General features: G+C 40.8%; 1 long non-coding RNA gene across 1 annotated transcript; it reads right to left on the bottom strand.

Annotated features, from left to right (window-relative positions):
• Positions 1–19,362: 19,362 nt before the first annotated feature.
• LOC309961561 lies at positions 19,363–24,396 on the bottom strand. The gene is made up of 4 exons (XR_014326195.1): positions 24,056–24,396; positions 22,531–22,597; positions 21,187–21,237; positions 19,363–19,401 (listed from the first exon to the last, which is right to left on the bottom strand). It is a non-coding gene; the product is annotated as an uncharacterized lncRNA (long non-coding RNA).
• Positions 24,397–27,621: the final 3,225 nt, after the last annotated feature.

Genomic DNA, 27,621 nt, shown 5'->3' on the forward strand with positions numbered 1-27,621 from the left:
AGCTTTTTCTGTACCCAGGACTGCTGTCACTGCTCTCTTCTGGCAAACCGAGCACCCCTTTCTATAAACAGAAACATGAAGTTGTCTTAGAACCCCTTTTTTCTTTTGGTCTGTTGCTTCCTTTCCAAATGGGTACCTATTACTCAAAATGTGGAGAAGAGCTACTCAAAGTACATATACTAAGTGTGTGGCTCTGGCAAGATACACAATGTCTTGGATAAAATGGGAAACGTGCAAACAGACTCAGGGCAAGACAAGGGCCAGAAGCGGTCTCTGTCCCCGTCCCTCCTTCTCACCGGAGCCCTGGCCTCACATACTCTCTTGCCTTGTGTCTCTGTGTCTCTGCTCTGCAGCCAGAACCAACCTTGGCCTTCTCATCCCAGCTTCCTCCTCGGCTGGGACCTCAGAGACGGTGCAAGTTGGTCTGCGAGCCCATGTGCAAAATGACCCCTGACACCACCCCACGCCCCCTCAGCCAGACCCCAGGAGCAAGCCAGGTTTCAACTTTGACTTTTATCTCCTCCCCCCAAAAACACACACCTTTTCAGCTATGTGTGTATGTTGGCTAAAATTCCCTTTTTTTTTTCTATCTTCAGAGGATTTCCACTTACATCGTCACATTAGGCCCTTTGTGACATCCTGTAATGTTCCAAAATATTTTTAGTCCCTTGGATGAATTAAGTGAATAATAATGCCAAAAGTATCTCATGAAAAAAAATGTATAAATAGAAAGCATCGCTCTGAATATAAAATTATCAGAATCAGTGGTTAAAACAGTATGCTCTCACTTCTGATACCAGCCCTATGAAGAAGGCATACAGGAAGCGCAGATGTCCTTTGTTCCTGAAGCTATAACTGGGCTGCTATGAACTAAGTATTTGTGTCCCCCTACAATTCATATATTGAAACCCTAATTCCCAATGTGATAGTTTGGAGGTGGGGCCTTTGGAATGTAATTAGGTTGTGAGGTTGGAGTCCTCATGACTGGGCTTGGTGCTTTTATAAGACAAGACACCAGAGAGCTTGCTTCCTGTCTCTCTGCCATGTGCGGATACAAGATGGTCGTCTGCAAATCAAAAAGAGAGGCTTCACCAGGAATGGATTGGCCGGCACCTTGATCTTGGACTTCCCAGCCTCCAGCACTGGGGGAAATCAGTTCTTATTGTTTGAATCACCCAGTCTGTGATATTTTGTACAGCAGCCCAAGCAGACTAAAACATGGACTCAGCAGGAAAGAGCGCCAAGATCAATTAGCAATGTCCATCCTGATTATGCCAAATGGGCAGCGGTGGTATGTATGCTCATAGTTCCCATTAATTCTAGATATATAGTAGACATATATCTCTATCTATCTACCTTTTTGGAAAGAACAAGAATTCTTTCTTTTTGGGGGAATCATTCTTGTATCCCCATACCATGGGTCAAGAAATATATGTTGAATAAATCACTTGTACAAATTCTAAAATTCACACATGACCCTGTATTTTACTCTATCTCCCACAGAACGGGTGAGAACCAGGGACAATATCGCCGAGTCTAGATGCCTATGCGGGGTGACCAGCCAGACTGACTTGCTAGGTTAGTCATTTGTTCCCATAAATCAGTCAATAGCAGCACTCAATTCAAGTTTCCACAAAATGACAAGTTATATGTTACAGACTTCTAGGTTGCTCGTGAATAATGGGGACTGTGATGACAAAGCCCAAACTTTCACTCTGAGGTACCCCACCAGCAAAAGAGTGGATGCCGTTCCTCTAGAGGCCTAGTAGGAAAGCCATTGCCTACTGAAATATATGCTGGAGTCTCCCATTTCCTCTTAAATATTTACGTGAACTTTGAACTCTATGCCACAATATGCTTATTATACTACTAACATGTTTTAAATCACCAGTTAAATTTTTCTCAAAAAAAAAAATCTTCCAGGAAACTAGTGGGATCTAGTTCCCTGACCAGGGATTGAACCCAGGCTCCCGGCATTGGGAGCGCAGAATCTTAACTCGCCGCACCACCAGGGAAGTCCCTATAATAATGTTCCAGTCTTCGAAGAGGTATCATGTTGAGCTCATGGCTTGGCCCACCTCTGACCTGCCACCGGGTCCTCTGAAGGAGCACATTGTGATAGATGAGAAGGGTGGGTGTGATACATGACATGCCCTAAATGGACTTTGGTAGGTGTGGCAGGTCAAACCGTGTTCCCTAGAAAGACCTGTACCAGTTCTAACCCTCAGTACTGTGACTGTGACCTTCTTTGGAAATAGGGCCTTTGCAGATATAATTGAGGATCTCCAGATGAGTTCATCCTGGATTTAACCCAATAAGAGAGTTTTAAGACACAGAGAAACAGGGGAGAAGGCCTTGCGAGGATGGAGGCAAAGACTGGAATTATGCTGCCACCAGCCAAGGAACTTCAAGAGCCAATAGAAGCTGGAGGAGACAAGGAAGGATTCTCCCTGAAAGCCTTTGGAGAACACATGGCCCTGCTGACACCGTGACTTCTGACTTCTAGACTCTGAGAATAAACTTCTATCGTTTTAAGTCACCAAGTTTGTGCTAATTTGTTACAGCAGCCCTAGGAAATACACGTAAGAACTACAAAAATTACAATTCCAAAGATGATACTGCCAATATCTGAACCCTGCTCTGACCGTGTGTCAGAAGTCCATTTTAACCACTGATCTCAGGCAAAGGGGCAAAGCTACAATGAATCTGAAATCCAGTCTCCAAACAGCTCTGCTAACTACCCTCACAGATGCTTTGCAAAATAGATCTTTATCTTAAGAACATTATAGGTGTTTTTGACCAAATGCAGGCCATAACCAAAAATATGCAAAGTCGGATGAATCCCAATAAAAAATTCTTGCCTATAAAAATTGGATTTGTATCTCAAAATACTTTGGCCTCATAAGCGTCCTTGATGCTCACCTACTGCCTATTACCATCTTGTAAAAGTATCTAGTGGTTTATTTAATTGTGAAGATTGTCAGAAGATGTATTTCAATATTTTTAAAAGTATCTTAAAATAACATAAAGGCCTAATGCATCTGGCATTGGCAAATATGACTTGGAAAATCAATTCCGTATATTTTTAGACCATACTACCAGACAATTTGGTCATATCCATCTATGTAATTAGAAGAGCTGGAAAATGGGGCACTCTCTAGCAGTATAAATTGAAAACTTTGAAAATGTTCCACAAAATGCTAGAAAAGGAGAAATCATTTTATACATGGCTGATGAGAGAGAATCGATTAGAAAACAAAACCAAAATAAGCGTGTTTAAGATGCTGAAGGTGATATTAATGTTCTGACTTTGTAAATATTAAAAACATTATTATAGGGACTTCCCTGGTGGCGCAGTGAGTTAAGACTCTGCGCTCCCAATGCAGGGAGCCTGGGTTCAATCCCTGGTCAGGGAACTAGATCCCACACGCATGCCACAACCAAGAGTTCACATGCCACAACTAAGGAGCCTGCCTGCCGCAACTAAGACCTGGTGCAACCAAATAAGTAAGTAAATAAATATTAAAGAAAAAATAAAGTGCTTCAAAGAAGTGCAGAGAATGCAAGTGTGTCTGGGATGATCTGACTTGACTGGTGTGGGGGAGGAGGGAGGGTCAGGGAAGTGCTGTTTAAACTATACTCCCAGGGAGACTAGCAGTTAAGAGATATTGAGGGAGGAGCAGGGCTGCTCTGGGTGAGGAGTGGAAGGAAAAAATATTTCAGACGAAATAAGCAGCACACTGGAGACTCTGAGTCAGATCTCTGTTGTTCTCCTTTTCCATCTCCCTCTGTACCCATGGGCTCTTCTCTGCGTCTTCAAACAAAAACCTAAACTTAAATATTTTTTTAGGTAGAATGTGTTGTGGAGTTATTCTTGAGCAGAAGGACCTTCCCCTTATCCAATTTAGTCTCTCTCTCTCTCCCTGCCTTGGAGTCAGTAACTTAAACATTGCTTCTGAACATGTATTGATTCCTAAGTTACCCTTAGTCACCTTCATTTTAGCATAAATGAATTTAGATCCTTTCTTGAAAGAGGGAATGGATATAAAAGGGTATAAGAATGGGGAAAAAAATTTGACATAATCTGTCTTATCTCCAGAGTATAGGAAACCTAGATGTCATGTGCCTTTGTGTTCCTATAGGTAAATCTAGATACCCTGGAAGGGGAAGAAGTGGGAACACACCAGTGACTACTCACCATCTGAGACGTGGGAACTCCATGGAGAAAGACCAGAAGACTCACACGCTGCACCATGCTGAGGTGCTGAAAGCACAAGTGAAACTTTTTTATTTCTATAAATAAACATGTGCGTGCGTATACATAGATGATGTCTTGATCATTCAACCTTTATTTATTAAACACCCACTGTGTACCATGGGAAGTAGAGCACAGAGGTGCTGGAGCAGGTGGGACTTGAAATACTGACTTTGACACTTGCTAGCTGTGTGACCTGGGGCAAATTATTTAACCTCTTCATGCCTCATTTTCCTCATCTATAAAATGGAGATAATATTAAAAGCTATTTCACGCTTCCTTGATAGCACAGTGGTTAAGAATCCGCCTGCCAATGCAGGGGACACGGGGTCGAGGCCTGGTCCGGGAAGATCCCACATGCTGCGGAGCAGCTAAGCCCGTGCACCACAACTACTGAGCCTGCGCTCTAGAGCACGCGAGCCACAACTACCGAGCCTGCATACCACAACTACTGAAGCCCACGCACCTAGAGCAAGAGAAGCCACCACAAGGAGAAGCCCACGCACCGCAATGAAGAGTAGCCCACGCTTGCCTCAACTGGAGAAAGCCCACGCACAGCAGTGAAGACTCAACGCAGCCAAAAATAAAATACATAAATTGAAAGTAAATAAATAAATAAAAGCTATTTCAAGGGTGATTATGAAATTTGAATGAGGACATGCACTTAAAAGTGCAGTTATGAATCACTTAAAATAGTGCATGGAACACGGCAGCCTTCTTTATGTTTTAATCTTTTATTATTACCATCATGCTCTGAGGTGAGCACAAATAGAGAAGAATTCATAGTCTGTTTAAGAGATCAAATAAAAAGAGTGGATTTCTGCCTGCACTGCTTACTGCTTCATCCCTTGCTCACAGTGATTACTCATTAAATATTTGCTGAGAGGATCCATAAACCGGATGCAACTCAGGGTGAGTTTGACCTGAACAGTGCCCGCACAGCTGTCTAGGTCAGAAGATGGACATTTCAAGAGCAAAACATACCTAAAGCAGAAGTACCTGACGGTCGTATGTGTCCTAGAAAATCAGGCTCTGGTTAAGCACGTGACACCACCAAGGTCCTGGCTGCTTCTTGACCGGTATCACCCCAACCCCATGGTAGGTGGTCAATATTCTTCAGCCACAGAGGCCCTTGAGGTATTTTCCAGGGATCCTGACTCCACAGGGTGGTGGGTGACCCTGTAGGCTTCTCCAGGAGCCACTGGAGACCCACCGAGCCCTGTGAGTCAGTGAGCCTGGTTCCCCGAGGGCAAAGAAAACAGGGGACAGCTCCCCAGCTGGACTTGTCTTTCTCCTGGGCCTAGTTCCTGGTGTCGGGGAGACGCAAGTCACACCTTTGGAGGCAGGAACCATCTGAAGAGCTCTGATGTGAATATTTGTTGACTATTGAAGGGCAGCAGAATATGCCACCCCAAATTATGCCTCTTTGGCATCTGAGTTATTTTGAGCTTAAGGCCACTGAGACCCAGTAGATGCAGGAAAAGTTCTAAAAACAGGGGGTAAGTTTTCCTTTTGTAAAGATTTCCACTTGTGAACGATGTCTCCCTCTCTACCAGGAAGAGGAGGGCTCTTAACAACTCTTACCAATGGAGAAGGCATGACTTAAATCTGCATAACAAGCCTTCCTAAACTGCCCTTGTTACTGTGCTTTCTCTGGTCACCTTCCCACGACTGGTCTCCCACACCCAGAAACCCCAAACACCTTTCCTTTGTTTTAGCCTAAGATAGGCTATGAGCCCAAGTTCTAACCCGCTTTGGGTTACTCATCGCTGGGTGCTCCCTTGTGTACATGCGTGATGCACATGTTAATAAACTTCCGTTTTACTCTTGTGAACTGTCTTTGCCAGTTTACAGGGCCCCAGTTGGAGAACCTAAGACGGGTAGAGGAAAAAGGTTTTTTTCCTTCCCTACGCTATTTCCTGCCTACTTGTCACTCTAAAAGCCTTTACTGAGAGCTTTCTATATTCCAGGTCCTGTGTAGTGTGCTTATCACACATGATTTCATTTAATCCTTGCAGTAACTACATCAGGTGGGTATTTTATATGCATATTTTGTAGATGAGGAAGCCAAGGTTAGAAAGGTTAATAACTGCCCCAAGGTCACATCAAAGGAGGTGGTACAGCAGGGTTTGAATGTCTGTCTTGACTCCAGTTGATTCTTTCTGATCCCCAGGCCTCTGTTTCTTACTTGGCCCTTTGGAGCTGGACAGGGAAATGGGCATGCGTGACTATTTTACCATTTACACAGAGCTTTTCTCAAAGCAGCCTAGAGCAGTGGTTCTCAGGTAGATCCAGGCAAAATTGAACTTCATTTGGAATTTTCCAGGAACTGTCCACCATTTTGGAAAATCAAATCACCAGTGGCCCACCACTTGCATTTGTGAGTGTTGTATTCATGGGGGTCTGTCTGGAAACCAAGGAGCTGACAAACACTGTCTTCTAACAGTGTCATGCCTGAGCATCTACATATTGAAATATCTATAAATCACCCTCTTTAGTTCTGCTTTATAGCACAGTTAGAGCATTATATTAGTTCTTTGGAGGTAAGTATACAGGTAGATGGTTTTATCTATGCATTTCATTACTGGAGACTCACCTGAGAATTACAAAATATTTGTATGTAAAAGGGGGTGTTGGCTCTGGTAGGTCTGGAAGAAGGAGGGAGAACAAAGCTAAATGGAATCTGGGAGCTTAAAAAGACTGCAGTACTGTCTGGACTTCCTGCCCTGGTTGTGGGTCTCTCCCCCAAGCATCTCCTGTTCTGGTGGCTGCCCTGCTGACGTCTGCTCTGGGGATCCAAGCAGAGGAAGAACCAGCATGAGTGGCAGCCCCTTGGCAGCAGCTGGTCCTAGGAAGGCACCCTGAGGAGGGAATAGGGCTCTTTGGCCACCAGAGAATGGCAGCCAAGAACCCTTAAAGATTTCCCCTGAGAAGTGAGAAAATGACAGACACAGAGAAATGCTAAGACAAGGTGGCAGTTGAGAGAGAACGGGAAGTACAAGGTAGGCCCAGTTGATGGGAAAGGAAGCCTGATGCTCTGCACAGGAGACTAGGTGTGTCGGGGCAGACCTGTGACGGCACGTAGGCTGGTTCCAGGTCATTTGCTGCCAACTCCCGAGGCCGCTGGTAAATGTTGACCTAGCTAAGGTGGGTGTTCTGGTTGGGTTCAAGTGCAAAGCTCAGCTTTCACCTAATTAAGGGTTTTCGTTTGCCCTCACCCACCTGGATAATGATAGCTAATAACAAAAATAACCCACAGTTGCCATGCTGCAGACACTGGTCCAGGTTCTTTCATTGTATTTGTTCATGCCTCACAACAGCATCCTGAGGCAGGGACTTGTATTTCTATTTCTATCTTATGGATGAGGAAACTGAGGCAAAGTGAGGTTGAATAATTTGCCCAAAGCCCTGGCTATGAAATGAAGATCGGGATTCCAACCCAAGTACTTAGGCTGCTATGGACTGAATTGAGTCCCCCTCAAATTCATATGTTGAAGCCCTACCCCCCTCCCCAGGTATGATGATATTTACGGGTGTGTCTTTGGGAGATAATTAGGTTTAGATGAAGTCATGAGGCTGAGATCCTAATGATAAGATTAGTGCCCTTAAAAGAGACCAGAGAGATTGCTTGCTCCCATACTCTGTCTCTCTGCCATGTGAAGATACCACAAGAAGGTGACTGTCTGCAAGCTAAGAAGAGAACCCTCACCAGAACCTGACCATGCTGGCACCTGACCATGCCCAGCCTCCAGAACTGTAAGAAATAAATTTCTGCTGCTTAATCCACCCAGTCTATGGTATTGTATTATAGGAGCCCAAGCTAAGACACAGGCCTGCTGTACTGCTCCCAAGACTTGCTCTTCAGGCCCCTTGGTTCTATATATATGTGGTACAGTTCCGGGTGTAGGGGTACCTCTGTACCTGGAAGTCACCTCCCTGTCATATACAATGATACTGTCTACTTTTATTTTCCCATGAAGCTAGGGTCTTCCTCTGACACACACCTGACCAGCACTCCCCATAGTGGGCCATTCCCAGATTACGCTGATACTCTGTAGTATTGTCTAAGGAATATTAACTCCCAAAGATGACCTCTCTTTCCCTCCCTGTGATATTGTCTGATATTCCACCTTTAGAGAGTCATTCCTTTGACTGAATTTACTGCCTCTCCTAATATTCAGTTCAATCCAATAAACATTTACTGAGCACTGTGCAAGGTGGCAGGGATAAAGAGATGAAAGTTATTACCTTTTATATTAAAGGCTTGTCAGTCCTGCCAGTTCCACTGGCTCCTTACGAAGGAAAAGCAACCTGACCAGTCTGGCCACATACAAGAGAACTGCTCAGTAAGAATGCGCCATATCAGAAGAGAATTAAGCACCCATGTTTGGTCAGGGACAACGGGATGTGAAACCAGGCCTGCCTGGAAAGAGGGTCAGAGAGAATAAATTTCCCAGGGTCCCAAATAACTTCCAGAAATCTAGAGAACCACCTCAAGAAAGGCCAAGCGGGGAGCTATGTCATAATAATTTAAAATTTTTAAATAATAATAATAAAACAGAAATAACAAAACTAATCCTCACTAAGCTCTCATTACAGCCAAAGCACTGTGCTCTCTATTTGATCTTCCCAACAATGCTACAAAACAGGTTTTAATAACCAGTACATGTTTAAATTACCTGGTCAGTTAAATTTTCTTAAAAGCTTGCTGGAATGACGTTAGGAAAGCTATAGTAAACAATCTGAGTAAAATGACCCTTTGATCCAAGAGATGCTAATTTTTAAAACATCTTGTAGGTATGGGGCTGTTTTGTTTCCTTCATCTCTTCTCTTAAACTACTCACTCCTCTAGAGGTTTAGCAAAGGAGAAAACATATTTAATGACTACAGTCTTATCATTTCAAGTTTGAACAACAAAGAAATGTACGGGAAAATCTTTCCCAGCCACAGACTTTGCAGATTCTGTATCTGCCTTTTCCCTTCAGCGAATCTGCTGGGGGAGACCACAGGGAAGAAGGAATTGGAAACCTTGCAGGCAAATCAACAGGCTCGCTCACCTAACAGACTTCTACCACCGTGGTCTCTGTTTCTTTTTTAATCATGGGCTTCATCGGTAAACAATTTTGAGTGTGCGCCATATATATATGCATATATATGTGTATGTATATATATCATAATTATTTACCCGTTTTAAGCATGTTCTACTGCATATTTATTATGTACATTATGGAACTCACTAAAAAATAAGTTTAAAAGTAGGAATTTAAAAATTAAAAAATTCTAAAATCTTTTCCTACCCCTGTGGGTCTTGTTGCCCGCCCCCAGGATACAAACATTCCACTCTACTCCAGTGACGATTTCATGTTGCCATATCCGCCAGAAATAGCTCCTGCTCTAGCTGATGCCTGAAGGTCGCTAAGCCCTGAATCCATAAATCAATAAATCAGAGCATAGGCATTTCCCTCCAGACCCCTCAAGACTCATCTGCTGCCGCTGGAGCCTTCTAAGACAGGCAGGAAGCTCCACCAGAGAGCAAAACCCGCCAGACATTCTCTTAACCCCACAAAACGCCTGTGGCTTTGTGTGTTTTCTAGATGGGAGGGCTTACGAAAGATGATGTCAGATGGGGAGTGACAGTCTGTTTTCAGGATTTGTTTTTGAGAGAATTGCTTACCCCTGGCTTTGAAGCCAACCACACGCCCTTGATCATATATAATTATACCGAGGCTGGAGGGGATCATGCACTTCAGAAGCTGGGTGAGGCCAGTACAGTACACGGACCGTGAATTCCTGACCACCAGAGAACCCCTCAAAGAAAGAGAACCAAATCCTGTAGACAAGTAACATTTGAAATATTTTGTGTGTAAGTTTTATTTTTTTTTCCAGATAAAAACTACCCTTGTTGTCAGAGAAAACGACAAGGCACACGTCAAATTCTAATTAAGTGAACCTAAGTTACATCATGTCTTCTCCTGTGCTGGCCTTTGCTCCCATGTTATGCTTGGTGGGCAAATAGAAATGTACCAGAAAGTGTACACATCCACATCCTGCAAGGGAAGTTCCTCCAAGAGAGATTTCTAGGGAGCAAATTTGTATCCTGCACACATGTACAGTATACTTACGTGTACTTCAGTTCTATACTCCTGGTGTGAAACCTATTTAGTTATTGCATATGTTCTTTTCATACCCTACTAGCTTCAGTTCATAAAGATTTTATAGATTTAGTTAAGAGTTTTGCATTTTTCACAAATGAGATTTACCTTCGAGATTATTATGTCTACTTTGGTTTTGCCAAGAGGTTTTCAACCTTTGTAAAATGACTAAGAAAGACGCTTCTCCGCTTTCTCTATGCTAACATATTAGTATTGATCACGCACGTATATTTCCTTATATTTTTCTAATCACATTGTGGCTCTCCTCAAAGGATATTCACGTCTGCAGGGTTTCTGTGAGGATTATAGCAGTAATGCTTTTCTTACCCTGCTTAAGCTACAAGAGGAGGACCTTCTTGCCCTGAGGCAGACTGTCTTAGATAAATATTTTGATTCCTAGGCCAGTATCAATGAATTTCTTGTGAAATATTGAAACTAACCTTGTAAGACTATGGGCTCTTTCACAGCTCTGTTATTTGTTTAAGAAAGCACTACTAGTCACAAATCCAAAAATGGCATTTCAGATTTAAGATTTGTTTGATGGTAACAGTAGTCTAGTGTATAGACATCACTTTTTTCCCTCACATGAGTGCTTCCCAACCAGATTTCCAGGTATCTTAAATTTTATGTCACAAAACAAAATGTAGATATTATGCTTATAGATTATATCTATGTATATGTTTATGTAGATGTATATATGTGTAATGTGTATGTCTATATTACATAATACTTTTTTCTTTGGGGGAGATAGTCTGGAAAAAATCACACTGGTAGACTGTCTAAAGGTCAGATTGCAGCTCACATCAGAGTCCCCTCCTCTTGCCCCAACATTTGTGTCTCTCTCCACCTCAGGCACCTCTGTATTCTCAGTCCACCTCTGTATTCTGGTCCACCTTTAAAGATTTTTTGAAACAGCATTTTTTTCTTCCTGTTTTAAAGATATAAAACTCTGACTCATTTATTTTGGCCAAGGTAGAATACCAGAAGAGTCCTGGTTCCAGTGTAATCCCAAGAGAGACAAGTGAAGAACTGGTAAACTTGGAAACTCCAATTCTAATTCACAGTGAAGAAGGAAGGAGAGGATTGGGGAGATTGATAACATTTATTATGTGGACGTGGAAATGTGAATTACTAACCATTGCCTGAGACAGGATTTGCTCTTTTTGAAGTCTAATATGAGTCGAGGAGGGCTCGGGAGTTTCCTGCAGGATGGATTTTCCAGCAGTCTTGTTCTGGATTTCAAAGGCCCGGTGAAAAGGGGAACGGAGGACCCTGTGCTTGTAGAGTTGAAGACAGGAGGGTTTAAGGATACATGGAAACCATTTATTCTTGCTTGGAAGGGGAGACACTCTGATCACGAAGCTGGTTTCCACTGGCGGAGTGTGATCTCTCCGGCTGTGCAGACTCCTGCGACTTCTCCAAATACGTGTGTGGGGGAGGAGGCGCTGCACGAGCTTTCTCCCTAGTTTGCTCAATTCAAAGTTAGAATGAGTGTTTGTGCAACTGACCTTTCAGGTTAAGGGCGATCATTTGCCGCATATTTGAAAGAAAGCATGTTTTGTCCTTGTGCTTGAAGCTTTACACTGACAACGTATTTTCATCAACACAAGGACTGGATTTTCAAGCGTGGTTTGCCAAATTTCATCTTTTCAGACTAGCTCTTTTAGTTACGTGTACAGAACCGCCAGATATCACATATCTTGCTGAACCGCCAGATATCACAGCGACGTCATTTGCCCCAAGCCCTTGAAGGAAGCAGCTAATTTATGTTGTTTATCTTTAAATTTGTAGAGTGTCTTTACCTTTAAGTTTTATTGGAACTGCACCACTAACAATGTGAGGAAAAGGACGCGCTAAATGAGATCACAAAAGGGGTTTGGAATATGTAGATGAGCACAGTGACTGCTGGTCATGCTTAAGCTACACATATTTTTTCTAAGATTTTTGGCAATATCTAGATATCAAAATATTGCTGCTGGTAATATTAGCTTAGAAACTCTTTATTCTAGAAGTAAGGGGGTCTATAGACTGCATGAGAAAAGTGATCTTATCTTTAGAGTTATTTGAATTTGAGGGTGAGGTGCCCGGCCATGGAACGATCTCACGCTTACTGGAAAGAAGAAGTATAGGGATCCTGCAGTTGTATTTTTTTAGCGCGAGTTTTAGTTTTCGTCTTTGGAGGTCATCCTTGCAATTCTCCCAAGTATTGGAAGTTTGCTTGTACAATCTGTGGTGTAAAGGAACTGTGTTCGTACTTTTCCCTGATATGTGTTATTTAACAAGGAAAGTGAGCTCTAAGCGCGTGTCAAATGCTTTCGTAACATCGCCTTTTTTTTTTTTTTTTTCAGCAGGTTTACTTTTATTTCGGAGTTATGTGTTATTCTAGGTAGCTATGCCTTCTTTCTTGAAACAGGAATGAACCGGTAGCATTCAAAACTTTGACAAGAAGAAAAGTAAGATCGCGGCTATGGTCGGGTTATAGTTAACGGGAACGTTTTTTATATCGCTTTTATGAATTATTTGCCGTAGACCCTTTTGTTTTGAAGTCAACGGGTTAGCGTTTTGCTCCTCCTGACATCTCTTAAATAGGCCTTTCTTTTTTTTTTCTGTAAGGCCACTTGGGTAACTCGTGATACTTTCCACCTCCGATCCTTAATGACACTTGCTAGAGCTGTTTTCCACAAAGTAACATTTTCACAGGTTCCAGAGATCGGGACGTGGGAGGTTTGGTGGGCTGTAATTCAGCCTACTGCATCAATAAAGCCTGCAGATTTGTCAGGAGCTAGAGAATGCCACCACTAAAAGGCGCTGGAAGTGTGTAAACATGCGCAGTGTCCTTTGGCCTTGTTCACGTTGTACATGTTTTTGCAAATATTTTGGGATCCAAGATGTTACCGCCTGGCGTTTACAATTTGGAACGTCTTTCTTTTGTAAGTGATGGTCTAGCGCTTGCAGGAATAGAGTGAGCGTCTGCGTGGAGTGTTCGGAGTGTGAAGGGAAGCAGTGCCAGGATCCACCTCGTGCTCCAGATGGTGGGGGGCGGGGCCTTGGCAGCGTGCAGGCCTTATCGCTCAGGGCCAGAGTGATGATGAAGTAGCTTTTTCAAAAGCAGTGTTCGTTGGCATGGATGTTTGAAAAACTTGTGGCAGATTTTTCAACAGCTCCACCTGTTGAAGGAACTGATTCTCAAATACAACCCTGAAATAAGCCCGAGGGCTAACAACACCTTCCCAGAGCTACTGCAAGACTTGTTTGATGTTGCAAAGAAAAAGAAACACTTTTCTACAGCAGGTCCTGACTGTTATTAAGCCTCCACCAAAGCGTCAACAATTTGCAGCGTCAACAATTTGCAGTCAGAACCCGGTTCCTCCTACTGCGATGATCCTTCTGATGTTCTGTCAAAGGTTCAATTCAGCCTGAGGTCTCAGTGCCACACATCTCGTCGCCCAACCACGTGGGCACTGTAGGCACCATATAGCTGTTGTCGTTGTTGGCATCATCATCATACCAGGGTTATCAAGAGAGAAGAACCAGGGTTTTGGTAAGTGTTAACACGGTGTGTGTGTATGAAAGAAAGAGGGAATGAATTTATATTTTCTCTATTTCTATTTTTTATTTGTATCTGTGTTTTAAATATTCTGTTTATTCTATGTAGTTCTCTTTCAGGTCATTAACAAAAGCAATCCAAGTGTTGAAAGAAAATGTTACGTTATTGCTGACGTGTACTAGGTAGTTAGGCCAATGATGGTTGTGACTGTACTTAACATAGACAGACTTTTTTTTCTTGTCATTATTTCCTGAACAATACAGTGTAAAAACTACACAGCATTTACATTGTATTAGGTATTATAAGTAAGCTAGATATGATTTAAAGTGTACAGGGAGGATGTGCATAGGTTGTTTGCAAATACTAGGCTATTTTACTATATGTAAGGGATTGGAGCGTCCACAGGTTCTGGTATCCGTGCGGGGTCCCAGAACCAATCCACACAGTGTAGAGGAACCACCGTGCTTCCAAGAATCCGTGTGGAGCCATGGTTCTCAAACCCAGCTACACATTAGGGTCACCCCAGGCATTTTTAACATGCTGATGCTTTGGTTCCTTGCACAACCAAGAATGTCAATCCCGTAGGTCTGGGATGGGACCTAGGTGTAGTTAAGGTCCCCAGATGATACTAACATGGAGACGGGGCTGGGAAGTTCTGGGTAAGCATTTCCGTCCAGGCTTCAGCTATCAAGATGCATGTAACATACCCTTTATTAGCCATGTAAATATTTGCTTTACTAAGTCTTCTATTTGTTCTCAGTGCTTTGGTCATGAAACTCATTTATAGCCCTGACGGTATCTGCTATACCGTCGAATATATTTTATGTTTAACAGCACCCTCCCTGGGATAGCAAATACTGCTTCAAAGCAGTGAGAATCCCACGAGGACAGAAGTCCAGACTGTCCTGTTGTCATCTGTTTCCCCAGTGCCTGGAACCGAGGAAATACTTAAAATTGTATGTTGGATGGATAGGTGAACGAACAGAGAGATTTAAGACCATGTATTGGACTACTGAACTAAAATATATTTAATGATAGAGTCTAGATTAGAAATATCTGTGTGTGAGAATGCCGAGCTGGGTCTAATCACATAAGTGGTAACAGAGGTAAATGTAAGGTCCTGTCCTTCAGTCCAAGGGTACAGGCACAGAAAACATCTAACATGTTTTTAGCAGTGCAGGAAAAGGACTTAGTGATTACCCAAAAAGACAATTACAGGGACTTCCCTGGGGTCCAATGGTTAAGACTCCACGCTCACAATGCAGGGGGGCCAGGTTTGATCCCTGGTCAGGAAGCTAGATCCTGCATCCTGCACGCATGCCGCAGCTAAGAAGATCCCGTGTGCCGCAACTAAGACCGGGCACAGCCAAATACATAAATAAATATTAAGAAAAACAAAAGACAGTCACAGCCCTAAATCATATTAATAGATGTAGGATCTGGAATGTCGGAGACAATCACCCCATTTTTATCATTTTCCAGATCACATCTGTGGTATTATGTGCAGTTTTGAAAACCATCTTCGAGGATGGGGACAATATAAAAACTAAAGAATATTTGGCAAAGACTCCTAGGATATTGAAAAATCATACCATGTCATACAGAGGATGGTTGGAGGACTGGGGAAGTTTTCTTGGAGGAACTCGCGACTGTGAAAGTTATCTTTATTTATTTGAAGGGTTAGCATTGAGAAACCAGGCTGGATTTATCTGATGTGACCCCAAAGAGCTGGATTAGAACCAAACTTTAACTCCATACAAAAAAAATGATATTTCGGGCTTCCCTGGTGGCGCAGTGGTTGAGAGTCCACCTGCCGATGCAGGGGACACGGGTTCGTGCCCTGGTCTGGGAAGATCCCACATGCCGCGGAGCGGCTGGGCCCGTGAGCCATGGCCGCTGAGCCTGCGCGTCTGGAGCCTGTGCTCCGCAACGGGAGAGGCCGCGGCAGTGAGAGGCCCGCGTAGCGCAAAAAAAAGACTTTTCCAAGACCAAAGCTAGCCAAGAAAAGACTATGGAATGTCTCTCTTACATAGACTGAGGTATTCTGGCAGATGTCTATATGTCAGTGATGTTTTGGAGGAGCACTGGGGGGTCCTGCTTAAACACAAATACTGCTTCAGTAGGTCCCCAGTGGAGCCTGATCTCTTTTGCATTTCTAACAAGCTCCCAGGTGATGTCCACTCAATGGCCTCTAAGGTCCTTTCCAAGTCTGAGACTTTGGTTTCTATGAAATAGATGCATGTCCCCTCCTATGCAGACTCCATTCCCTTTGACTTTTAGATGTAGCCCTGTTGAACCAGTTTGTAAGGACAGACCTTTGGGAAACTTCCCAAATGAAGCCAAAGTCCCCTATGAATGCCATGTAGTGATGTTTCCACCACGAAGGAACAGAAGGGACTAACAGACTGTGATCACTCTTCTTAATTAAGAGGTGAAATGGTTACCACTCTCTTTCCTGAAAAGTGGACTGCGTGCGGATTTGTAGAGTGGAGAATGAGTAATATCTGTAAAATCTTTTTTGTTCCTTTTTGCCTTGTACATCTGTAGAGACAGATTAGGGAGAAATGTGTAACTGCCTCTCAAATAAGACAAAAGGAAATTTTAAGTTCGTTTCCGCATGGCTTCATCAATTTCCATCCCAGTTGAAAGGGTCGAAACACCATCTCCTCTTGCCAGAAACATCCCAGTGGTCTCTCAAGGGCTTGGATGTAGGCTGAGGACAGTCCTGTCACCCACCCCTCCCCAAGAATGCCAGAGACTGCAGGCTGCATATCCCTCCCCGATATTCTTTTTCCTTCCTTCCTTTGTCGTAGAATCTCTGGTTCTTAGCTAGGCATACGACTTCCCAGAGAAAAAGAGATCCTGTTTCCTAGATTCCTTTGCTTGTTTTCCTGATCTCTCTTTAAATGTCGATAATGATGGAAAACGACATTCCACGTGGGAATAATATAGTGATATAAACATTTTTAATGAAGCACTGCCATTTTATCCAGGATACCAAAAACTGTTCACTGTGGTACAAGGAGCAGAGGGATGAAGTCATTGATCGTCAGTTGCGGTGTTAAACAATGCTGGAGAAAGAAGCTGCATTTGGCTACGAAGTTCCTGGAGAACTTCATGAATCATGAATCTCCCCGTCTGTCGGGGGTAAAGGAGCCTGTTGGGTTAGGAGTCAAAGAAGGAGTGATTTCTGTTATTGGTGAGAATGGTAGCATGGGGACTATGGTAGTCCGTCTGTTCGTTGGTGGTTTCCGCTGATAAAACAAAAATCAAGACAAAAAAGGCATTTATAAATCCTCGACATATAAATATTACGTAGCTACTACTTGAGTAATAAAATATTTTTAAGTTTATATAGATAAGAGGGGAGAATTTGCAACCAATACCATTTTTTTTTTAGTTTTATTAACATTACCAACTTCCTCTATTTCTCTCTATGTGTATGACAGTTAATTACTGAAATTTCAAATTGTTTGCATTTCATCTTTGCAAAGAAAAGCAAGTACTTCCTTTCCAACCTTGTTGTTTCAGCCAATCTTTTTGGGAAGAACAACTAGAAGAGTTGGACGCCCCCACCGCCAAATGTTTATGCATACTTCTGAAGGTAGCAGAGTTCTAAGAAAGTGAGGCTTTATGGACCCGAGATCCTGGGGAGGCAAGAATCCCAGGGAGGCATTTGACTGCCCTCAAGGCAACTGGAGACTCCTAAAGCAGTGGCTGAAAGACTGGAAGCCGAGCAGCACTTTTGACAAACTCACAGAGCTGGGGGCCAAAATTTCAAGTTCAGGGGCTGCCGGAGAGAAGGAGACTTGGTAAGTAACCCGGCTTAAGGCTAGGACCCCAAAGACCTCACCCTGGGGGTAAGAGTGAAGCAGGGGGACTTGTTCGAATCATCTCAGTCTCCAAGTGGATCAAGGTGCTCTGTGAATGTTGTCCCCACAGTCTACATAGTCTAGAAACAAAAGTAAATTCTCTCTGGAGGACGATAACTTCATCCCGAACCTCAAGTTGTCTCTATCATTTTCCAAAACAATGTTCACTGCTCAATCAAAAGCAACCAGGCTAAAAAAAGAATCCAGAGGGGGTGGGGTTGGGGGAGAACGAGACTCAAGTGACAGTGAAAAAAAAAGTCTATCATAGAAGCAGACCCTCAGGAGGTCCAAACAGTGGAGTTACCAGACACTGACTTTAAAATAACTGTGATTAAAATGCTCAAGGAATTAGAAGATAAGATGGTGACTTTGGCATAAAAGGGACACGTTAGAGCTGAAAAATAGAAGGAAATAGAATAATTTTAAGAAATTATGATTTCTTAAATAATTTCACGTATTTTTATATATAAATATATATGTATATTTTTTAAATGTAACTTCCCTCTCAGATATTTTTAGTAGGATACATGTAATGAAAATTTGAGAGGACTTTTGCTTAATAACTATCTTCAACATTTTCAAGAAACTGTAAAGCTTTTCAGACAGATTCACAAGTTTTAGTTCTTCCATTAATTAGCAATTTTGTTAGTATGTGGAACATTCTTAATTCATAAGCAGTGACTTAAAATTTTATTAAAAATAAGATATAAATGGGAAATTAGCCAGTATTATGATAACAAAACCCTCAAACATGATTTCACATTTCCTGTCTTTCCCTTTATTTTCCTGAACCTTCATTCTTCTTTCAAGTGTTGATAATGATAGAAAAATCAAAAATGAAAACTTACACAGGTATTGAAGAGTTCATAAAACCTCTGAAGGTACTGCAAGAGGGGGAAAATAAAAACAGTTACCTGACATTTAATTGTTAGGAAATTTTGTTTCAGTTCACATATAATTTTTTAAGTTCTTAAAAAAAGAAATACTTCCAAGAAGAAATTGCAAAAATTACTTTAAGGTCTGTGAGTAGTAAAGAAGCTTGTTGTAATGTAAATTGGACAATCATATAGAAGAAAAGGGAGTTAGGAGTCAGCTGAGATGAGGATCAGTACAAAAATTTTCCAGAGATTAACTCCACTAAAAAACAACCAGAGTCCATAGAAACATAAAGATTTATCTCTGCCCTTTTAGTCAGACTATAAAAGGAAAAGGAAGTTGAGAGCCAGGGTGAGGAACAGAGAGCTGTGTGCTTTGGCAATTCTCTCTGAGCAGAAACCTGCGCTTTCAAGGATGTTCCAAGCATCTTCAGGAAGATGCAAAGCAGCAAGCAATATACCAAGAGGCCACAATCTACAGATCAAAATCTATGCTAAAGATAATTACTGAAAATAAGTGTAAATTTATCTCTGAGCTTGCTTGGCAAAAGAAGTAGACATTTGTCTGTTGAGATGAAGTCTTCTGAAAGGAATTAATAATACATGTAACTTGTTAATGAGGAATTTTAGATATTATAATGGATGTATTTAATGGGTTTACCAGGTGATGCAGTCTACATGGGCGCATTCTTTGGATCCTCTGAAAAGTAAGGACATAATATTCAGTTGCAAAAACAAAGTATTCTGGTGATCTCTGGGTTCTAGATTATTTAAGTCAGATTATGCTAAACTTGTAGAAGACGTTTAATGACTTACGTTATCCCCTTTTTGTGAAAGAGAAGGATCTAAACCAGTTGTATATTGAGAAGGGTGGTGTTCACCCAGACGAGAAGTGACACAAGGCTGGTGTTCTAACTTTCACGGGCCTGGAGATGGTCTATTTCTCTGGAGATGATTCTCCCAACTGACAGGAACTGTCCACAGAATTCCTAGGTATGCCAGCGAGGCTGGTTCCTATGCTTCCCACCTTAGATTTTTCATTTTTACCTTGGAGAAAATCTTTTTTTTTTTTTAAATTTTGTTGAAGTATAGTTGACTTGCAATGTTGTGTTAATTTCTGCTGTACAGCAAAGTGACTCAGTTATACATATGTATATTCTTTTTCATATTCTTTTCCATTACTGTTTATTACAGGATATTGAATATAGTTCCCTGTGCTTTACAGTAGGACCTTGTTGATATTCATTCTATATGTAATAGTTTACATGTGCTATCCCCAAATTCCCACTCCATCCCTCCTCCAGCCCCCTCCCCCTTGGCAACCACAAATCTGTTCTCTATCTCTGTGGGTCTATTTCTGTTTTGTAGATATGTTCATTTGTGTCATATTTTAGATTCCACATATAAGTGATATGATATGGTATTTGTCTTTCTCTTTCTGACTTACTTCACTTAGTATGATAATCTCTAGTTGCATCCAGGTTGATGCAAATGGCATTAGTTCATTCTTTATCATGGCTGAGTAATATTCCATTGTATATATATACCACATCTTTCTTTTTTTTACATCTTTATTGGAGTATAATTGCTTTACAATGTTGTGTTAGTTTCTGCTTTATAACAAAGTGAATCAGTTATACATATACATATGTTCCCATATCTCTTCCCTCTTGCGTCTCCCTCCCTCCCACCCTCCCTATCCCACCCCTCTAGGGGGTCACAAAGCACCGAGCTGATCTCCCTGTGCTATGCGGCTGCTTCCCACTAGCAATCTATTTTACGTTTGGTAGTGTATATACGTACATGCCACTCTCTCACTTTGTCACAGCTTACCCTTCCCCCTCCCCATATCCTTAAGTCCATTCTCTAGTAGGTCTGTGTCTTTATTCCTGTCTTACCCCTAGGTTCTTCATGACATTTTTTTTTCTTAAATTTCATATGTATGTGTTAGCATACGGTATATGTTTTTCTCTTTCTGGCTTACTTCACTCTGTATGACAGACTCTAGGTCTATCCACCTCATTACAAATAGCTCAATGTTGTTTCTTTTTATGGCTGAGTAATATTCCATTGTATATATGTGCCACATCTTCTTTATCCATTCATCTGATGATGGACATTTAAGTTGCTTCCATGTCCTGGCTATTATAAATAGTGCTGCTATGAACATAGGGGTGCATATATCTTTTCAAATTATGGTTTTGTCTGCATATATGCCCAGAAGTGGGATTGCTGGATCATATGGCAACTCTATTTTTAGTTTTTTGAGGAACCTCCATACTGTTCTCCATAGTGGCTGCACTAATTTACATTCCCACCAAAAGAGTAAGAGGGTTCCCTTTTCTTGGAGAAAATCTTGTAATCATGTTTTATGTTCCTGAAAATATTACTTCTTGAAAATGTCACATATTTTCTCCCTAAATCATATCTTCCTAGGAGACAACAACTATTCCTAATTTTGGTTTTTTTAAAAAAGAACAGTTACCTTCCAGTTTAAGAAGTGATCATGGTGAATTCCAGAATGAAATTCTCGTACCTGTGAAAATTGAGAGGAAGAGTATGGAGACTGAGGAAATAGATGTCATAATAATAATAGTAATTAACTAGGAGATTTAGACTTTGAGTTCCCAGAAGGCAGGGGCTACGTTTTGTCATCTGTGTAATCCTGGCACCTAGCACGATCCGCCCATTTCAAGAAAAATTTGTTTACAGAATAAGCGAAGGAACGTTGCATCTGTTAACATCGGTCACTAATCCTTTTTAATACCAAAAATATTATCTCAGATACAAGCATACCTAGTTTTATTGCACTTCACAGATACTGCTTTTTTTTTTTTTTTTTTTTTTACAAATTGAAGGTTTGTGGCAACCCTGTGACAAGTCTATCATTCATTTTTCCACCAGTGCTTGCCCACTTCATGTCTCTGTGTCACATTTCAGTAATTCTCACAATATTTCAAACTTTTGATTATTATCATATTTATCATGGTGATCTGTGCTCAGTGATCTTTAAAAATATTACTACTACGACCTGCTGAAGGCTCAGATGATGGTTAGCATTTTTTAGCAATAAAATATTCTTCAATAAAGGTGCACATTGTTTTGTAGACATAATGCTACTGCACACGTAATAGATTACAGTATAGTGTAAACATAACTTTTACATGCACTGGGAAGCCAAGAAATTCATGTGACCCACTTTCTTACAGTATTTGCTTCTGGAACCGAACTTGCAATATCTCCGAGGTAAGCCTGTAATTCTCTCAGCCTACTCACTCTCTGCTTTGTTCATAACAACGACCTGAGCTGTAGTTTTCCTTAACCTGCTACCATGCGGCTTCCGTTTGTCTCAGGGTTTATCAAGGGCTTCTCCAGAGCAATCAGAGCTCCCTCTGACAGCCCCTCCGTCATCCAGTGGTTCTCAACCTCCGTTGCCCAGTGAAATAATCACCTGGGGAGCATATAAAAATCCTGATGCCTGGATCACACCCCAGGCCAATTAAGTCAGGTTTTGGGGGTGGGACCCAGACATCAGTACTTTTTAAAGTTCCCCAAGCAATTCCATAGTGCAGCCAAGATTGAGAATGACTGCTCTGTTCTGAGGCCAGGAGAGTTTCTCTGCTGTGCTTGACTCAAATCTATTGTTTTTCTAACAGGGTCTTTTAAAATAGGTTGAAAGAGCTACTTTTAGCTCCAAAGAAACTTAAAATGGAGACTGTGGCTTTGAATCCAATGATAGATTTTTTTTTTTTTTGAGGGTTGAATATAAAAGTTTGGAATGCATGAACCAAGACTGATTTGCAGAAATAGACATTAAGAGTTTACTTACTGGTGTGCAGTGAGCTGTGACCAAAAGGAAAGTGATCAGAAACACCAGTTTCATCTTTTGACTCTATCTACAAGTAAAACAAGAGTATTAATTCTTAACTTGGAAAATATGGGGCCCTTTCCTGCTTACGTAGCGTGACACTGGATCAGGCACATTATTAAGGAGCTTGGCGAAGATTATGCTATTGGGAACCAAAGGATGTATAGATTAGAGATGCTGGAAGATATTAAACACTTGGACTATAGATTATGATTCACATGCCTTAAGAATTGTGTGTGGCTCTAATTCAAGATCTACAACATACACACACACACACGCAGGCGTGCATTCAAGTACAGTACAGTATAAAACATTTCATGCTTATTAGGAATATTCCCCCAGTGAGTTTAAAAGAATATTGGTCTATTCTATTAACTGCTTGTAAAAACACAGCTTTTAAAATAGTTATTATTTCATTTGATTCTTACAATGACTTTGATAGGTAGATATCATTAGTATAATATCCACTTAGAAGTGGGTATTTGTCTGGTCTATACTCCTATATTATGATGTAGATTGTTTATTTGATGTGTTAGTAAATTCTAATAGGTTCATGGTTTTTCTGTTTTCTACTGTATCATGGCAACTTTTATTTCAATCATTTTCATTTTTCATGAAAACAAGAAAAATTCCATCATCTTTTAAATGATATACAAAATGCCTCTTTTGTTGTTTTGAGGGAAGAGAAGAGAGATCAGGCATTCTGAAGATAAGTATAATTGTTTTATTTCTCCATAGGATTACTGTAATTTTTATCAAGAGTATATTGATTGAGTTTTGTAAGTGGTGTCGCTCTTGGTATATGTTTTTAATAAAACTTAATTCTGCCATTTGAAATACTTTTTACAAAGAGAGCTCTAAATGTAATTTTAAAACAAATCAAGACAAAATGACAACACATATCCAATAATCTTAGATCTGTGAAATGCCGTAAGAGAATATGTCCTGAACCAAACTGCCAATGACTGACTTTAAAAGTCCATCTTCAAGGTTAAACGATATTTGAAATGGGAAGAAAGCCTTCAAGAGGATGATAGGAAGACCAAATTTATGTAAATATTATTGCCTGCTGGAAGGCTTGCATCCTTCATGTTCCCCTGTTATAACTGTTGATGTTCCCCTTATTTTTCCTTATATACATTGCTGTAAATATGGAGGAGGGAAACAGGAATGCACATTTGAAGGATAACTTTGAATATTCCACTTATGTAGGATTTTTGTCACTGCTGTTTTTCTATAATTTGTTTTCAGTCACTATTTTAAAGCCCTAACGTAACCCAGAGCAAACATCAGAGTAACATATTTAAAATAAATAAACATGTGGGTACATGAGACAATATTTAAAGAATTAAAAGCATAGGCCATGACTATAAAAGAGAATTAAAATGTTATTGTAAATAAATTAAATTCTTTAATTCTCAACCTTTCTAGTTGTCCATATCTTTTATAAGATAATGTAATTTATAATTGAAAGGATATTTATTACCTTGTACACCAGGAAAAATGAAATGTCCAATATCGTTAAGATTTCCTTGACGCCTCGTTTGCAGATGATCTGGATAATCAGAAGATATTTATATACGTGGATACTAATGACGTGCAGTATCAGCACTTTAAAAAAAAAAGATTCCTCATGACCCTCATTTACATAGGAATGGGACAGGGGTTTCCCGTGCAAGGACAATACCTCATTCTTTGCAGGGCCAAGACCCTTGTCTCTGATCATAATACATTTTTGTGGTTATTCTTGAGACATGAGTAATTCAGGAGACCTAGGGTTTTGTTAATGAACCATCAGGACAAATAATTGCAACAACTAGAAAAGTACCATACTTGTATTAGTAGTTTGGCTAGGAGATACACCCTGAGAATTTCAACTTAAAAGACTTAACATAAATCCGTTGAAATTTGTGTGAATCATGCATTGACAGAGGATGTCTTTTTCTGCCATCTCATTCAGTGGGGAGACAGAGGCTATGAGCTGGATAAGTGGAGGAAGCACTAGCCGAAGAGTCAGCCCTCCGAGTCCCAGCTCAGCCACTGCCTGTGTTGGCTACACCTGGTGAAGGTCAGTTTGGTTTTCCACAGAAAAAATCCCCAGGGCTCTCCTTATCTCAGAGTCCAGGTCCCAGCTAACTCAATACCAGAGAAAGGAAATTCTTCCGTCCTCCAACAAAAACCCATTCATCTCTTGCTCCTGTATGTTTGACAGGATAAATATTTAGCTCCTTTCAGAGTAGTCCTATACTCTCCACATCTATAGGTTTCACTTTTATGGTCCAGGCAGATCAGGCTGCAGCTTTTTACCAAATTCTAGGTTATTAGTCTTAAATAACATCACCTGTGGGACACCAACAGCTTAGCCAAGGCATCACTTTGGCAAACCCAATTCCGTTCACTATATATATATATATATATATATATATATATATATATATATATATATAAATGAGCACTCCTTTATTGGGTTTATCAAAATAGTGTCACCTAGTTCTGGGGAAAAGTTCTAGTGCTTTGAAACTCCAGTGCAAAATGAAATAAAATGCAAACTTCACAACTTCACCTCACAGACCTTCCACGATGTTCTAGCTACATAAGTATGTGAATAGTGTAATTGTCCGCAGCCCGGAATTCACTCTTTTTCTCTAGTATGATAAAACAGATTGATTCCTTTTAAAGCAGTACCCGTTCTCCTCTTTCATCTTGTCTGGAACAGAGATAATGGATAAGTGGGAAAAATCAAAGAAACTTCTGGATCCATCACAATGGGAGTCCAGCCACCACGCTAAGCAGCAGCGAACGGGATGGTCTGGGAGCCATATCAGAACCTTGTTTGTTAACTTATCTGTGTCTCCTAAATTGAGGCACTGTCTAACTCTTGGCTTCTCAACAGTGGTGATCAGAAGTTTGTTTCTTCAGGAACAAATTTGAGTGGGTGGACCTCTCAGCTTTCTCGGATTTGGCATCCCACAGGAGTCTGTGCTTTCCCTTTGAAGATTCACAAGCCCTCAGCACTAACAAACACAGACCACCATCCAGAGCAGAATGTAACACACTTTCTCAGTGTGGCTTTTGCTTTTTTTTTTTTTTTAAGTGTAGTTGATCTACAATATTATATTCGTTTCAGGTGTACAACATAGTGATTCAGTATTTTATAGATTATACTCCATTTAAAGTTATTATAAAATATTGGCTATATTCCCTGTGCCGTACAGTAAATCCTTGTATCTTATTTTATACAAAGTAGTTTGTACTACTTAATCCCCTATTGCTATCTTGCCCCTTCCCTCTCCCCACTGGTAACCGTTAGTTTGTTCTCTATATCTGTGTCTGTTTGTTTTGTTATATTCATTCGTTTGTTCCAATTTTTAGATTCCACCTATGAGTGATAGCATACAGTATTTGTCTTTCTCCATCTTATTTCACTAAGCATGAAACCCTCCAGGTCCATCCATGTTGTTGCACATGGCAAAATTTTGTTCTTTTTTATGGCTAATATTCCATTGTGTGTGTCTGTGTATGTATATATGTGTGTATGTATGTGTGTGTGTATATGTATACACACACACACAGCTTCTTTATTCATTCATCTATTGATGGGCACTTAGTTTGCTTCTATATCTTAGATATTGTAAATAAAGTTGCTGTGAACATTGGGGTACATATATCTTTTCAAATTAGTGTTTTCGTTTTCTTTGCATGTATACCTTGGAGTAGAATTGCTGGATCATACTGTAGTTCTATTTTTAGTTTTTTGAGGAACCTCCATACTGTTTTCCATAATGACTACACCAGTTTACATTCCCACCAACAGTGTAGGAGGGTTTCCTTTTCTCCACATCCTCGCAAACATTTGTTACTTGTGGTCTTTTTGATGGTAGCCATTTGGACAGGTGTGAGGTGATATCTCACTCTGGTATTGATTTGCATTTCTCTGATGATTAGCAGTGTTGAGTATCTTTTCATGTGCCTGTTGGCCATCTGTATGTCTTCTTTGGAAAAATGTCTATTCAGGTTTTCTGCCCATTTGTTAATTGGGTTGTTTGGGTTTCTTTTGATATTGAGTTGTATGAGCTCTTTATATATTTTGGATATTAACCCCTTATCAGTCATGTCGTTTGCAAATATTTTCTCCCACTCAGTAGGTTGTCTCTTCATTTTGTCAATGGTTTCCTTTGCTGTGCAAAAGGTTTTAAGTTTAATTAGGTCCCACTTGTTTATTTTTGTTTCCTTTGCCTAAGAAGACATATCCAAAAATATATTGCTATGACTTATGTCAAAGAGTGTGCTATATTTTCTTCTAGGAGTTTTATGGTTTTTGCTCTTACATTTAGCTTTTTAATCCATTTTGAGTTTATTTTTGTATATAATGTGAGAAAATATTCTAATTTCTTTTTTTTTTTTTTTTTTTTGGCAGTACTCGGGCCTCTCACTGTTGTGGCCTCTCCCGTTGCAGAGCACAGGCTCCGGACGCGCAGGCCCAGCGGCCATGGCCCACGGGCCCAGCCGCTCCAAGGCATGTGGGATCCTCCCAGACCAGAGCATGAACCCGTGTCCCCTATATCGGCAGGCGGACTCCCAACCACTGCGCCACAAGGGAAGCCCTAGATTCTACCATTAACTATGAATTATTTGCTTTATCACATATCTATACATGTATCTATCTTTCTATGAATGTATTTGATGCCCATTTAAAAATTTGTTACATATCTTTTTCTTGTCCATTTTTGGAAGATTTTATCTGTTATATGTTGGAATGATCTGCATGTGTCTTTTGTCTTTATGGAGCCTCATTGCTTCTAAGCTAGTGTGCAAAGAAGCATGTTTAAGTAGAACAAAATATTGTAAGGGGCCATTTGAATAACCGGTGTCTGGTTAGCCCATTACAGGTTAGCCCACTTGGATAGTTAAGTGGGAAGAGAGGTTTGAGCACAAGAGAAAATATCTAGTGCCAGCCCTTAAAAGTATGGAAGCAGAATGAACCAGAGGGTGGGAGTAGGAGTCCTGATGAATTTGTATGGACCACTTAACCATGAGGAGACTCTCTCTCTA

Source organism: Leucopleurus acutus, assembly GCF_964270905.1.
Source record: "Leucopleurus acutus genome assembly, chromosome: 4".
In the NCBI taxonomy this organism is placed as follows: Eukaryota; Metazoa; Chordata; class Mammalia; order Artiodactyla; family Delphinidae; genus Leucopleurus; species Leucopleurus acutus.